The sequence below is a fragment of the Pundamilia nyererei genome, unplaced genomic scaffold (genome assembly GCF_000239375.1).
Source record: "Pundamilia nyererei isolate P.nyererei 1_Seehausen unplaced genomic scaffold, PunNye1.0 scaffold00234, whole genome shotgun sequence".
Taxonomy (NCBI): domain Eukaryota; kingdom Metazoa; phylum Chordata; class Actinopteri; order Cichliformes; family Cichlidae; genus Pundamilia; species Pundamilia nyererei.
The window spans coordinates 796,947-812,097 of NW_005187635.1; positions in this window are offsets into that span (position 1 = coordinate 796,947).

Consider the following 15,151-nt stretch of genomic DNA (forward strand, 5'->3'; position numbering starts at 1 on the left):
CACACACACACACACACACACACACACACACACACACACAGGCTGGGATCCCCAGAGAGCCTCCCTGGCTGTACAGTGTATCGACTGGCTTTGAATGGTAGGTTGTTTGGGTTTTCATAGATGTGAGCGACGTAGAGTTTCTTGGAGCTCTTCTCCCCACAAAAGTGACTTTTCAATAATTTTACAATAAAATCTGCTGCATTGTAAAATAAAGCAATACAAGAAGAAGAAATATAAGGAGTTCTTGCACAAAACAAGTGTAATATAGAGCTGCAAGAATGCTCTAAATTTAAAAATCCATCCATCCATTCTGTTTCACTTCTAACTCAGAGTTAGGGGGGGATTGGCCCAGCTACAATAGGGCAGGAGTCGGGGGAACACCCTGGGCAGGTCGCCAATCTGACACAGGTTGTGATATGACCTCAAATAAAAATTTTATCTCAGTTCTGAATAATGAACAAGTAACAATTAAATACAGCCACTCACAGACAGACAGACAGACAGACAGATAGAGAAAGAGCATTAACAATTTTATTAGACCATCTGTCATAAAAACTAGAAAACCCAAATATTTCAAAGCTTTTTAAATCCTTTAAAATGATTTATTAGGCAAATCAACTGAATTCACATTTAGAAAAACATTTACACCCAAATTTGAGGTGACACACATGAACTTCTCCGAGAAGTCAGAAATTAATAAAGCATAACATTCAACCACAAAAACAAACTCTTCTGTTCAGTAATGCAAGGAAATAACCGTAATTTGGCTTTTTAATCAAAAAATTATGATGTGCTTTAAAAACATTTCTGCTTTTTTGAACAAAGTAAATGTGAAAATTTATGGATAACAACAATAATTATTTAAGCATTAACAATATAATTTTATGATTTTATAATTTTTAATTTTCAGATACGGTCTTTCTGCATGTTCTCCTCGTATTCAGGGTGTACCCCGCCTCTTGCCCAATGACAGCTGGGATAGGCTCCCAGCATTCAGGTTCTGAATGTCAATTTTTTATTCATTTTCAATTAATTGCCCAGCCCTAATTAAACATATAATACAATCAAAGATGAGTGTTCCAAGAATGGTGTTTACTTAGTTGGTGCGATGCCATCGGTGTCTAGAGTGCTCTCAAATTGTTGTTCATTTCACATTTAGTCTAATGGTACAATATCAAAGATTGATGTAGCCTCCCATCATACCACCCAGTGGGTTGAGATATCCCATTACGAAGCCTGCCATCCTTGGCTTAGAGTTTTAAAGCCTGACGAGTAAGAGGTACATCTGACAGAAAACCCACAAGCTTTCCGGTGATGACATCCTGGATGATGCTCCTTGCTGACTCTTGGACCATAATTTACAAAATGGACTTAATGTTCTTTTCAATATGACCCCAAAAATGGTAACTGAGCCCATAAATTCAACAGTAAAGTGTTTACTGATGTCACAAAGCTGTGGGGATACAACTTTCCATACAACTAAAAGTCTTTTTTCTCCCACTTGGGCTGCCCCCTGGAGGCCATTAAAATGAGTGCAAGTTAAGGCACTTCTAGAGTATATACAGAAAACAAAAATAAAATATAAGTTAAATAAGAAAGGCCAACCGGTTTATATTCTCTATAATGGGGAAATGTTTAAAATCAGTTTACTGGTCGAGGGCCACTATATTCAACATTGTAATATGGGGATTTTAGGGTAACTATAGCATTATTAAACATTTTTATAGCTACGTTAGAGTCAGGTAGCAGTTGTTAAAGGTCAAATGAAGGTTTTGCTTGAACATCTTTCTCTCTAGAGCCCCATGTTCCTCTGTAACACTGTCGCCCTTCATGTCCTCACTACATCCATGAATCTCCTCCAGCTCCATATTCAGCCTCCTTTGTCCTGTATACCCACCATCATTCCTCTGTACATGTCCAACCCATCTCAGCATTGCTTCTCTAACTTTGTCTCCAAAGCTGCACCTGTGGTTTCTAATCCTGCAGGTCGGTCTTCTGTCTTCTTGTCAATGCCACCATCTCCATCATTGTTCCACCGTCTGACACCATTGTGACCACCGTTCCTGTTTTAAGACCAAACTGGATATAGTTTTGTTGGGCTCCAATTAAAGCGCTGTAGTACTGTTTACATGTAAAATTCAACATATGTAGTAAATGTAACGCTCTCTCTTTGTAATGAATCAGTACAATATCATATCATCTTCTCCATATTACCTACTAGTGCAAATATTTTGTGTATTTGCAAGAAAAAAACCCACTTTTGAACATCTCCATCTTGTATTGTCAAACAAATAATGACAAGAATTTCTTGCAAAATCTGCTGTGCATAGATCTGCATTCATACATAGTAACCAAATACAATAAACCCTTTATCTACACACACAAGAATATGCCTCTCCTTCACATCCCCACACACACACACACACACACACACACACACACACACACACACACACACACACACACACACACACACACACACTCCAAAGCAATGCACACAGAACTAATTGAGTGGATTTCAGATTTCACTTCCTCACAACTGATACACTGGAGATCCCTAAACAAATTTATCCAGCTTTTACACAAATCTCTCCCCGGCGTCTTAGATCCGTGCCCCACCCGGCTCTCCCACTCTTCTCCCCCCATCGCTCTCCCCCCATCGCTCTCCCTCCCTCCCTCCCTCCCTCTCTCTCTCTCTCTCTCTGTCTGTCTGGCTCTTGGGAAGCTCAACCATTTACACTAGTTGACCTCATTGAGCCACTGATGGAGATGGAAGGAGGTAAAGAAAAGAAGACAAAAAGACATATCTAAGTATATGTGTGTGTAAGTCTCCTCACCCCTTCCCCCTCTCACTTGGCTGTTTGCTTTAATTTGCCCTGCTGGCCGCGACTGTGAGCTCATAGTTTATTTTGATAAATTGAAGGGGAAGACCCACTAATAAATCAGGGCTCATGATGAAGAAAAGCCTTAAATAGGGTATTAAGATTTATATCAGACTCCAGTAGTACACTGACAAGTACACAATTGCTCCTTCTTCTACCTGTCTCTCTTTTTCACGAGCACACTGATTCCATCTTCTTCTCTTGCTCTCTCCTGCTCTCTCGCTCAAGTCAAATTGTCCTTGCTTCTTTCATGGCACTGAGAGGATGATTTGTCATCAGGGCTCTAGAAAGTGTAGGAGTGAGGGAGTGGGGAGCAAAAAACGTGAAGCAAAAATGGAAAGGGTGAAGGGGAGAGAGGGAAAAAAATGGAGTTGGAGAGCAGAGGGGAGCTCTCTGCTGCAGTCTTTCTGTTATTGGCTCAGTGGCCAAGTGTGAATGCAACACACCGGGCTTCATTACTGGAGCGTGACGACTATCTGTGCAACAGAAAGAAGGATGGGGAGCGTACGTGTCTGTGAAGGAGCGTATATGTGTGCGATCTACATTTGTAGCGAGATGCAGGATTGAATTTGTGTGCCTGCGCCAGGAAGCATGCATATATACGTGTGTGTGTATGTGGCTTCCTTAGATCTGCAACGTGAGCACACACACTCACAGTGACTTATTTACTCCAGAGGCGAGGCTCTAACCCCAGGTACAGAGCCCTGCACAGAATAATTGCTTTTTTTCATCCCTCTGCATCACGCCGTCTCTTTGTTCCTAACCGCTCACACGCAAGAAGCGAAATCTATTTGTGAGTGAGAACGTGCCAGCATGCAGATGAATAAATAAGAGTGAGTCTGGCTGCCTGCGAGTATGTGCATCTGAATGAATATGAGACTCAGCCTGTGTTAGTGTTTAAAAAATATTCATACTTTTCAGTCTTTATTTACTGTCTCAGCCAGAATTAGATGTGGAGATAAATATTAATTTGATCTTTTGTGTAAATATGCAAAACATTTTGAATGGCTTAGCAGAAAGACAGTAAGTGGATGGGAACCAGCTTACCTATCTCACAGAGTTACCTCCATCTTTACATTGCACACAGTGTTGAAATGGATATTAATCTCAACTAACTCTCAGTGAGACATAATAAGCTGCTTTGCTTGAATGTGACACTTTTCCTTTAAGCTGCATTAGTGCCGTCTGTGTTTTCAAATATGCTTACATCCTCTTTGAAACCATGCAGCTATGCAAATCTGTAACAATTACCAGTTCAGCATTCCACCATCAGTTCATTCAGTTTAAAAAAAACCCAGCTATCTGGTCTATTAGACTGTTGAGTAATGCTTTTAACTCCGTTCCCATAATTAAACCCAGTGTACAATTGAACACTCAAAGGCGGGTTCCTTGCGTTGCGTAATGATTGCAATTAAGGGTCACACACAATGCTGGGGCTGCTTTCGGAGTCGCCGCGCGTGACGCTGGCAATTAATTGAAAATGCAAATACACAAGCTGATGAATGAGAATAGTGCTGGGTCTACACTGCGTGAAAAGACTATCCGCTACACTTCACAAGGCTGGAGGGGGGGAGGGGGGCGATGCGCCTTCTATTCTTTCAGAGAGGAAATCAAACCAATTGGATATGAAGCATCGCCGTGCCGCTGGGGAAAGCGTGTTGTTTGCTGAGACAGTGTGATACCGAAGACCTCAGGCGCAAACACAATAAGAAGCTGATTAGACAACAACAACAGGGTCATGGAAAAATGCTCTTTTTAGTTTAGATTTGCAACTTACAAAAAAAGAGAAGCTCCTTTATCTTACTGATATAAGCTTCAGCAGAAAACTCCCAGTTTCCTAGTTTATCGGTCAGACGCAGCCTTTCTGTGATCGGTCACGCTGCTGCTGGAAACTGCAACCAAACACTGCTCTCAGTTTGCAAAGTACTTGGATGTCTGAAAAGTACCACACAAATAAAAATAGACAGGCGGGCGCGGGCAGACAGACAAATGGACACACAGGCAGAGCCGCTGTGTGCGGTTGTCTTGACAACAGAAGAAGAGCAGCACCCTGAGAGTGGATGGAGATCGAGACATGAGGAGGGATGGACAGAAAAAGCATTCCTAAACCCCCGCGAACACACATGAACCATTAAAAAAAAAGAAAAAAAAAGTCTGTGCTACAGCATCCAACCTTTGCAGAATAGATGCCTCTGTCAGGATCCGCTGACAATATGAAATAATGGAGACTGGCTATTTTAATCAAAAACTGTTCATTCAGCCCATTATGTTATCTCCACTGATTTCACCCCAACTGCCATTCTAAGAATGCTTAATGAGCTACCAGCAATGCACTGAAAAGTTGCCCATTATCCTTGATTGCTGTAACATCCTGATCATCATCCTACCCAACATGAACCCTGACATTAGTCTGAGCTGCAGTCCAAAATAAGAAATCCAAACGTGAGCTTCAAAATGAGTAACTATTATGTTTCTGCTCTGAGTGTTACTGTGCAGCACACCGATGTACGTGTGTGCTACTGAACATGTCTAGATGCATTCATCTCTGCATAATACTACACCAGAAATAACACTTAAGCTGTCTGTATCTTCTCGAGTGGAGGGGCTCAAGTATCTCAGGGTCTTGTTCACGAGTTAGGGAAGAAGCGAGCGTGAGATTGATCGATGGAGTGTTTTTAGTGATGCAGATGGTGTCCAGTACACCGGTGGTGAAGCGTGAGCTGAGCATTAAAGCAAAGCAAAACTGTCGATTTACTGGTCGATTTGTGTTCCTATCTATGATCACAAGGTGATGACAGTAACCAAAAGAATAAAATCCCACATACAAGCTTTGGAAATGAGTTTTCTCAAATTGTGTCTGGGCTCAGTCTGAGAGATAGGATGACAAACTCGATCACCCAGGAGGGTCTCAGAGCAGGGTTTGTTGTATGGTACCACAGTTGTGTACAGTTGTATCCAGGCTATCAGGAGGGATTTCCAAAAAGAGTCCCCAAAAAAGAGCAAAGTAGCGCCTTGCTACTAATCTCCTAACTAATTATTCATTTGCAAAGTGGTGACTGAGCATCTGATAACGCAATCAGACATGAGCAACCAAGCGAACGATCCATTCAAAGACAACTTCACTTTTAGAGTTTAAATATCTAATTTTCACTAATAGACTTCATGGTATGCCTCCTTTTCAAAATAAGATAGCTGGCCAATGGAGCAGTAAAAATAATACGAATCCTTATTATAACAAACCAGTGTAATATTCACAAATAAGTTAGGTCATCTACAAATGGTACAGTACAACAATAGCTTCATAAAGCTAATTATTTTTTTTAAGCTGTTACCTTTAAAGGTTGGATTATCTAGACTCTGTAGCTTATTTTGATCTGAATGATATTCATTCTAAATTATAATTTTATAAAACATGGTGAAATCACAACTACATACAAACAGCTTGAAGACTTCTGCTCCGCCTTTCCTCAATGTGGCATGGCACAGCATGGCACAGTGTGGCTGGGCCTGGCACAGAGAGCCAGACCACCTGGCTGATGCCAACTGTGATGTATAGTTGTACCTTGGCAGGGACCCCCTGCACAGTGACACAAGAGCATCAGGAGGGTCTCATGAAGAACAGGCGCTTAACATCGTGCCTCTCCATCTCTGTTAACCTCCTCTGTGCAAAAGGGGGTGGACCCTCTCTTATGCCAAGCAGCATACACACAAATGCACCAAATGCGCACACTGTGCATGTCTTTGCACACGCGTGGTGACAGATGGGGGATGAAGTTGTCAGACCCTTGCTCGGTGGTGCTGTAGACCCTTGTCAGCTGGCTGCTGCTTGTTAATGTGTTAATTAGACTACTTGCTCCTCCTGTTAGGTAATTACAGTCAGTCTGGGCCAGGCCACTCATCAGGGGCCACTGAATGCAAGACAGTCGGGCAGACAAGGCCGAGTAAGGAGACATATGACTGAGATGGTATCTGCTGCATTGATTCACCAAAGAGTGAGGAGTGTTACAAATGGCCAACACTAAAGATCATAAAATATAGATCTTACAAAATTAGTTTGTTAGTTTAACATAAAGGATCACAGGGACATTTTTAAATGTTGGTTGATATCAGATGCAAATGATCAGTTCTTGTTCCTTTATTTCCTCTTATTTAAGAGAGACTTCACTGAAAGTAGTGCCATCTTTTTTTTAGAAAGGCTCCAAATCTGTAGAACCACCTGTAGAAGTCATATAAGTTAGGGTACTTATCTGTATATTCCCTACAAATTGAGAAAAACAAAACATATTGGCCTCCATAAAGTCTGCATAAATTCACGTAAGCGATACAATATCACGGAGTGGTAATGCAGTTTTAGCATAGACTCATTTTAAAAGTCCGCATGTCTGCATTACACCACAAGAACAACTATGACAATAATGTATGCAGATTTGATTGCCAACGTGATGGTTTTTATACTTCTTATGGAAATGAATGGAAACCAGGACATCTGAGGTCAAATTCATGAAACTTTGCATAGATTCATAGCCACAACTCGATATATGCAAAAAAAAAAAAAAAGAAATATGCAAAAGTGTTCTTTTGTCAGATTTACAAAGTTATCCAGGAGAAAGCCACAAATGGATGTACATCACCTGTTTGCAGATCAAACCTCCCGGCTCCGATGCTTGTTAGACCTCAGTCAGCAGAATGGCAGAGAAGGAGAGCAGTTGCTAATTAAGTCTCGTTGGCGAACACCTGTGATTATACACATCTGTTACGCATGAGTGTAGTTATTTAAAGAAAATTCGTGGCATATACTTAGAAACCATCATTAGGCTCATATTTGAGTCATTGCTGTTAAAAGTCAGAAAGTTTATCAGAAATTACCTTAAATTTAACTCTGACTTTAACATACTTTAAAAAGTTCTTCAAAACTCTGGATGTAACTGTGTCTCTACACTTACAATAACCACTCTGGGAAATATTTAGCAAACTAAAATAGAAAAAAAATCATTATACATAGAGCCATAACGAAAACAAACAGCTTTTTTTTATTGTGAAGCAGACAGAAAGGGCAATAAATGAGGTGACAAAGGGGAAAAAGATAGAGATAATTTGTGTGGTAAAAAATGAGCAGGGTGCAGGAGAAGGTAAATGAAAAGTAAAAAAAAACCACACAATTTTAAAGCACACTGAGTGGACGTCAGATAAGCGCTAGGAGGGGTGGAGCGGTGCCGGGGTGTCGTCATCTTTGCCGTTATCTCGGGCTCTCTCCCGCTCCTGCAGGAAGCAGCCAGTTCATTTGCCTATGAGTGCCTGACAGAGGCGATTAAGAGCAGTTTGTTTTATAGACGTGGGCTAATTGAGTTGGCTAGATTGCCGTCGCTCGGTTTGCTCTCTCCATATTGGAGATTACATATTTCCTTTTCTCATATCTTGGTGCTGCAGCCACCCGACCCATCTATCTCCATTCCTTCTCTCTTCCATTCCTTCTCTCCCCCCATGTAAAGTGAGAAGGGGCTTTGGTCCTATGTCTAATTAGTGCTCCTCTCCATCACTCTTCTTCTGCCTTGTTCACGACTACATCCTTGCCCCAGAGACCTTGCCTCGCCTCTTCTTTCTCTGTCTCTGACCCTTCATTCTCATTATCTACTCCTCTCTCCCTTCTTCCTCATCGTTTCCTCTTTGCACCACTCCATCCTTTACCCTCTCCATCTCTGTCATTATTCACCCACCCCCTACCTCTGTTACGCTCTCTCTTTCTTTTCCCTCACCCCCCACAACATCTCTCGCTCTCTCCCTCTCAATGAGTTAATTAGGCTCATCTCTGGCACCCTCTTGCTGAAGCCTGTGCCCACAGGGCCGGTTGCAGAACTCCGCTGATGATTGGGGAGCTCTATTTTTAGAAGACAACAGAAAGTGGAGAAGCACAATGAAGAAGAGAGACAGCTGAAGGTCATTTGGTACTTTCATTTTGAGCCTCTGTATCTGAATGTGAGAAAAGGAAAAGGCAGAAAAATAAAAAAGGAGGATGACGAATGAAGCAAACATCTTCCGCGTGGATTGGATAATTTAAGGCAAAACTCTGCTTATGCTGTTCTTTTAGACCATTTCTTTTAGAGGAACTACATGAAAAGCCTGTGATTTTCCTTTCCCATTTGAAACTAACTGTTTTTGTACACCTCAAAAGTAGATGCACATGCTGAAGTTCCAGCCCACTGTGTGCAATCATAAACTCATCTCTCTAATGAGCCAAGCCCTTTAAGAGCTCTGTATGCATACTATAGCCTAAGTCCCGCCGTCATTTGCCATTCATACTAAAAACGCACATCTTCTTGTGATATACTTTGTTAAATTGCCCGAGCAGCACATTATAACGCCGTTGTTGTAGCAATAGACAACAGAGCTGCACCATATATAAAGATTTCTTTCTATGCAACCTCGTAATCTCTCACAACTCATTGCCGCAGGGATAGAATGAATAATCCCTCGAAATTCCCCAAACCTATAACAAACTGTGGGCAGAGAAAATTACAAATCTAAATATGTGGGACGATAAAAGCATATGCAAATGCTGCACCATATATCACAGCAAGTGCTGCAATGTGTTTTCCCCCCTTTAGCCATGGTAGGAAGGAGAACAGTACATTGTTTTGATGTAGACAACAGCCACATGTGCAAATTAACGGGATTACCTTCACAAAAACCGAACCTATTCTTTCGTTTTCACTGGCACAAAGTTTCCCCTCTTTTCTGTGTGCAACAGCACAAGAAAAAAGCTCGCCATGCAGACTGCGGGCAAGCTAAGTACTTCCATCTAACTGAATTCTGGCCGAAAGAATCCGTTGGCCCTACGAGTTTCTCAAGAATTTCAGCTCATAGCCTCCGTCAGGACACTCCAGAAGCCCACAAGCCAAAACGCATTCGTCAAACAATAAAGTTTATCTATATGCTTCACGTGTTTCTGGAGACTTCATGCTCTTCATGGTGCATTTGTGCCAGAAACTTCTACTCTCTGTTTTCACAGCCCAGAAAATGTCAGAGGAATTACCAGAAGATGAAACTCTAGAAATTAAGAAACTCTTGCGAATGTCCTCAGCCAAGAATCAGTTACATGGAAATATTCACCTTGGCTTAGCCTCCCAGAACTCTTTGGATTTACATACAGAATCAGTGTTTCAGATTCTGTTTTCATTGGCCTTCAATCATTTTTACTGTACAATCTGATTTTCAGTTGCTAGTTGGTTACATTAGGGATCAAACATGTTCGGTTTGGATCATGATTTGGGTTAAAATTTACTAACTGATTCAAGGTTTTTCGACTTTTTTGATTCCCCAGCTAATATACATATTTGATGATGGCACTAAATATTTCTCCCATACTGTCTTTTCTTCACTGGCTCTCTGTGAAATCACAATTTAATGAATTTAAGCTCTTTCTCCTTACATGCAAGGCCTTTTTTTGAGATTTCATCTTATCTTAAAGACCCCAGAGCACCACATCACCCCAATAGAGCACTTCACTTTCAGACTGCGGCCTTACTTGTGGTCACTAGGCTATTTAAAAGTAAGCATTCAGCTCTCAGGCCCCTCTTCTGTGGAACCAGCTCCAAGTTGGATGAGGGAAACAGCCACCATCTCTACTTAGAATTGGACTTAAAACTTTCCTTTTTGATAAAACATATAGTTAGGGCTGAATCCTCCCTTAATTGTGCAGTAACAGGCAGAGGCTACTGAGCACTTCCCATGATGCACTGAGTTTTTCACCATCACTCACTATTTTTCACCTTCTACTTTGCAGTATTCTGAATCTCAGGCACTCTTCGCCCATCACTGTGCACTTTCTTGTGCCTGAGGGTTTATCCTCTTAATAGGGAGTTTTTCCTTCCCGCTGTCGCCAAGCGCTTGCTCATAAGGGATCATTTGATTGTGGAGGTTTTATCTGTACTATTGGCGGGTCTTTACTTTTTAATAGAAATTGTCCTTAAGACAAATATTGTTGTGATTTGGTGCTTTATAAATACAAAAGAGTAGAATTTAAGTGAATGAACTAATTAGACTTCAGGCTGAACTAAAAATAAACATAAAATGCATCCATGCATGCTAACAAATAGGTAATTTTGTGATTACTTTATGTTTTCCCATGAGATCTGAATAAAGTATGTGCTGCTTAAAAAATAGAAAGCGAACCAGCAAAATACAAAAAATTTAAGTCCGACTGAAGACCTGCTGGAAGTTATCTGTGGCCACTATAGTCTTATGAATCTTCTCAGTTCAACACAGCTGTACGGACGTGATACGGCACAATGACACGTCTACCTCTTCCGCCACTATCATGCTGGTTGGGGTTACATTTTTTAACCACTTTATTAATACACCAATTGCCTACTGTACCTTAACAAACAAGACCCCATGGCACACTTTCTTAATGACAAATATAGACAGTAGAAATAGCGGAGACTGTATGAGTGAAACCACCCGGAGTTCATTTACGCTTCTCCCTCTAATAAACAAAGCAATCACTGATAGTAAGAGACACAATTATGAGGTAATTACAGAAAATAACAGATTCTCCCTCTCTACCTTCCACGCTTGTTTCACACGGGTACCCCCACAGATTACAACAGCCCCTATCATCCCCTCCCTTCCTGTGCCACCCCACCCCACCCGCACTCCATAAACACACACACTCACACGTATGCTTGCACAACATGCGAGTATACACGCAGATACACAAGCACAAAAAAAAAAAACACGCACGCAGATTTATGCAAAAGGTTATTCATGCGAGTGTGCTCGCTCCCTCGCACGCAGTCATCCCATGCCCTCCCAGAGCTCGTCTTAATTAGCAAGCAAGTCGTCTCATGGCAACACACTCGTCAATCTCCCTCTATGTAGCCTCACACTAATTAACTGATTTAAATGGGAGTATCGAAGTGACACAGGGTGGAGGTTCTAGTCCCTCAACTGCCTGCCTTTCATGAAAACCCTCCACCAGCTCCCTTATTGGGGCGTATTTTTGTCACCATCTCTTTTTTCCTCTACTCTTTCCTCGCTCCATCCCTCTTTGCTTTTTTCTTGTCTGTCCTCCAACAGACCCGCTCACTTGTTTGATTACAGTTATCAACCCCAGGCAGCCTTTTCATCCTGCCAACTGGCAAGTCACTGTGCCCCTGTGCCCACATGGCTTGCTGGAAAGGGCAAAACATGGTCATTATCATGGGCAGCTCCGCGGGGAGGAGTTCCTCAAAATATGTAAATGAGAGCAATGTTGAAAGTGCCATACACCAAGGATGAACAGGGAGACTCACAAAAAGAGCTGCTGGCGGTGTCTCTAAGTTTTTTCAGAGTGCAAAAATTACAATTTGAAGAGACTGTGGTACATCTCAGTATCAAACTGAGCCAAGAGCCACAGGATAATGCGTAACAGCAGAAATGAAATCTCATTTCCATAAAATGAAATGTGACTAAATCTGAGCAACCATTTTTGTTTCAGAGATAGTCCCGCTTCCAGCAGTTTTAAAGCAGGCAATTTCTTCATTGTTCGGAATGAATTTATTTTGGTTGCCAAGTATTTAGACAACATGAAGCAGAGTTTTTTCTCTACCCCACTGACTAGCGAGGTTTTGCCAGGAAAGGATCTATTTATGTATATAAAGAAAGTCTTTATGTAGAGCCCAGGCACAGGCTCCAGTCACTCCCTGCAGAGATGGACTTAGCAGCATTTGGAAGATAAATGATGTCCAATTAATATGAGATACAAAAGTCTTTTCCCCACAATTCTCTGTTTCAGTCTGGGAGGCATCATGGGAGGTCCTTGGCTGGAGCAGCCCAATAGCTGTTGGGTCTTGCAAGCTGCCCTGAGGGCTTCTCACCTACTGCTCAATTACAGCTGAGAATGATAAAGCACTTGGTGGTAGCTGAGCTACAGAGCTGTAAGCTCCATGTCGGGCCCTCATCAATATTTCAGGACTCTTTCTTTATACTGTATTTCCCTTTATCTGGACGACGATAGCCCACATCACACCTCAACTTTTCCTACCCTCAGGCAGGGTTGTGTTGGGAAATGAGCATTTAAGCCTGAATTAAAACAAGAGCAAATGGACACAAATGAGGTTTCATTGAAGTATGTGTCTTATTTGTTTTGGCAGAGGTAGGTGTTTCATACAGAGTATGAATTCAGTGGCAGATTTCAGTATTTCCAGTAAGCGTCTATCTCTGGGGATTTTGCTGGTAAGACACAAAAAGACCCCCACAGGCTGTTGTTTTTGGATTTTTATCAGCTTGGCTTGTTTTACAAATCTGCTTTTTCTTCTTATTAGTCTTTTTCTCGTCTCCTCTTATTGTTCTTCTTCCAAGTCACAGAATTCAATTGCATGACAACTTTGGGTTGAGTTCAGGTCACTTCCTTGTAAAGGAAGTGCGTCTGACATAAAACTTTTGCCTAAATCAAACACTCAGATCACAAAGAATGAAATTTCCTTACCGGATCACTTGCGGACTTGGTTAACAATGACTGCCTTCAGCGCTGTTGACAGATGAGGATGCCAGAGATGATGGATGAGATGATCTGCTACAACAAGTAGCAGATTATCCCAAAAATGGAATTCCCCTTTATTCCTGCACACTGAAGTGTTTTTTATCTTGTTCCAGCGTGCAGGAAGACACTGTCAGTCTGCGCCCTCCAAAATCAGTGGAGGCAGAAATATGCTTTCATGAAGGTTTTAGGTTTCAGGACCTAAGATGGAAATGATGAAATTCAGGAGAAGTGCTAAAATGGCCGAAAGAAGTCTCAGAAAGCATTATGGTTAGGCTTAAAATGATTACTGAAAAGGTTTTGGGAACTTCACTATCATTTTTAACAGTAAAGATTTTAGGGGGGGAACATTCGTGATTGAAAGAAGCTGACACGGAGTATTTTCTGGAAAACTATTTAGCTAACAGTTACATCGTGTGCTGCTACTCTTTGTAAAGACACCACTTGACTTGCTCGTTTTGGGCCATTTATTGAAATGGAACTAAAATATAATAAGAGGAGCTTAGGCATCTACAGCGACAGATAAAGAAGTCAAAACATAAAAATAAGGGGATATGAAATTGAATCAGTGTGCAGCAGTGAGGGTCAGTATCTGCGAGCCTACTGAAGCACAACCTAAGGGGTGTTTTAAGGCCATTTTTCTCACAGGAATCCAATATTATCAGAACAACCACCACATCAATACACACACACACACACACACACACACAGTGTAAAGCTGTGGAACCCTCCCTCCTGAAACCCCCTGGCTTCCCATCACGGCTCACAGTGCCCGTTTTTCACAGCAGGTAGCTAATTCTGCTTTTATCCCCAAGTAATATTGGCCTTATCGCTCGCGCCACTGCATCTATGCCGAGACTCGGCGAGCCACGGGGGTGCGGATGGTGTGGGGGTGAGGAGAGGAGAGGCGAGGCAGGTTCTGGTGGAATGTCAGCTTGGTGGAACTGATTGTGCTTTGCAGTCACAGAGCTGTTGCTCTATTAGGTATAAACGCACACACTCAAAAATACACACAAACAGCCTTGCTTCCATGACTGCAGTGGACGGCAGTGACTCACAGTACATATATTTATTTCCTGGAGACTCATCTAAATAACTAAATGCAATGTAATGAACTCCCGTCTAGTCTTTCCTTACCCGAAATCTGTTCTAACCACAAACTGATTTATGTCCTCAAAACTCCAGAAATATGGCTGCACACACAAAGAGAGAGTAAGAGAGAAACAAACTCCCCCAGGTCCTGCTCACTCGAGCCCTTCGTAGACCACCAATATTCCCGCTGATATTGCCTCGGTGTTACATCATTCAAGACACACCCACGCACGCACGCACACATTGCATTCCCCACTGCTATCACACACCATCCAGTAATCTCAAGGAAGCCACAACCTCTGCTCTAGCCACAAGGCAAAAAACCATTTCACATTTCGCCCACAGCTGTCCCTCTTTGACCATTTTCACTTTTACACATTTTCTCATTCCACTCCTAAATTATAAGACTTGGAGCTCCACTCGTGCCGCCCCCCTCTCCTAACCCACCCACCGTCACCCTGTGGATAAAAGGTGCCTCTCTCTAAGTGACACCTGTCAGAGTTTACAGTAGACTGGTAATATGCTCCGATGCTACACCACGCCATACATCACACTCTTGCTGTCACCCTTACACATGCAGACAGGTCAACACAAACATACTGAGGAAACTTTGCAGTGCTGAACACTAAATGCCACTAATAGGCTGATTCTACACACACAA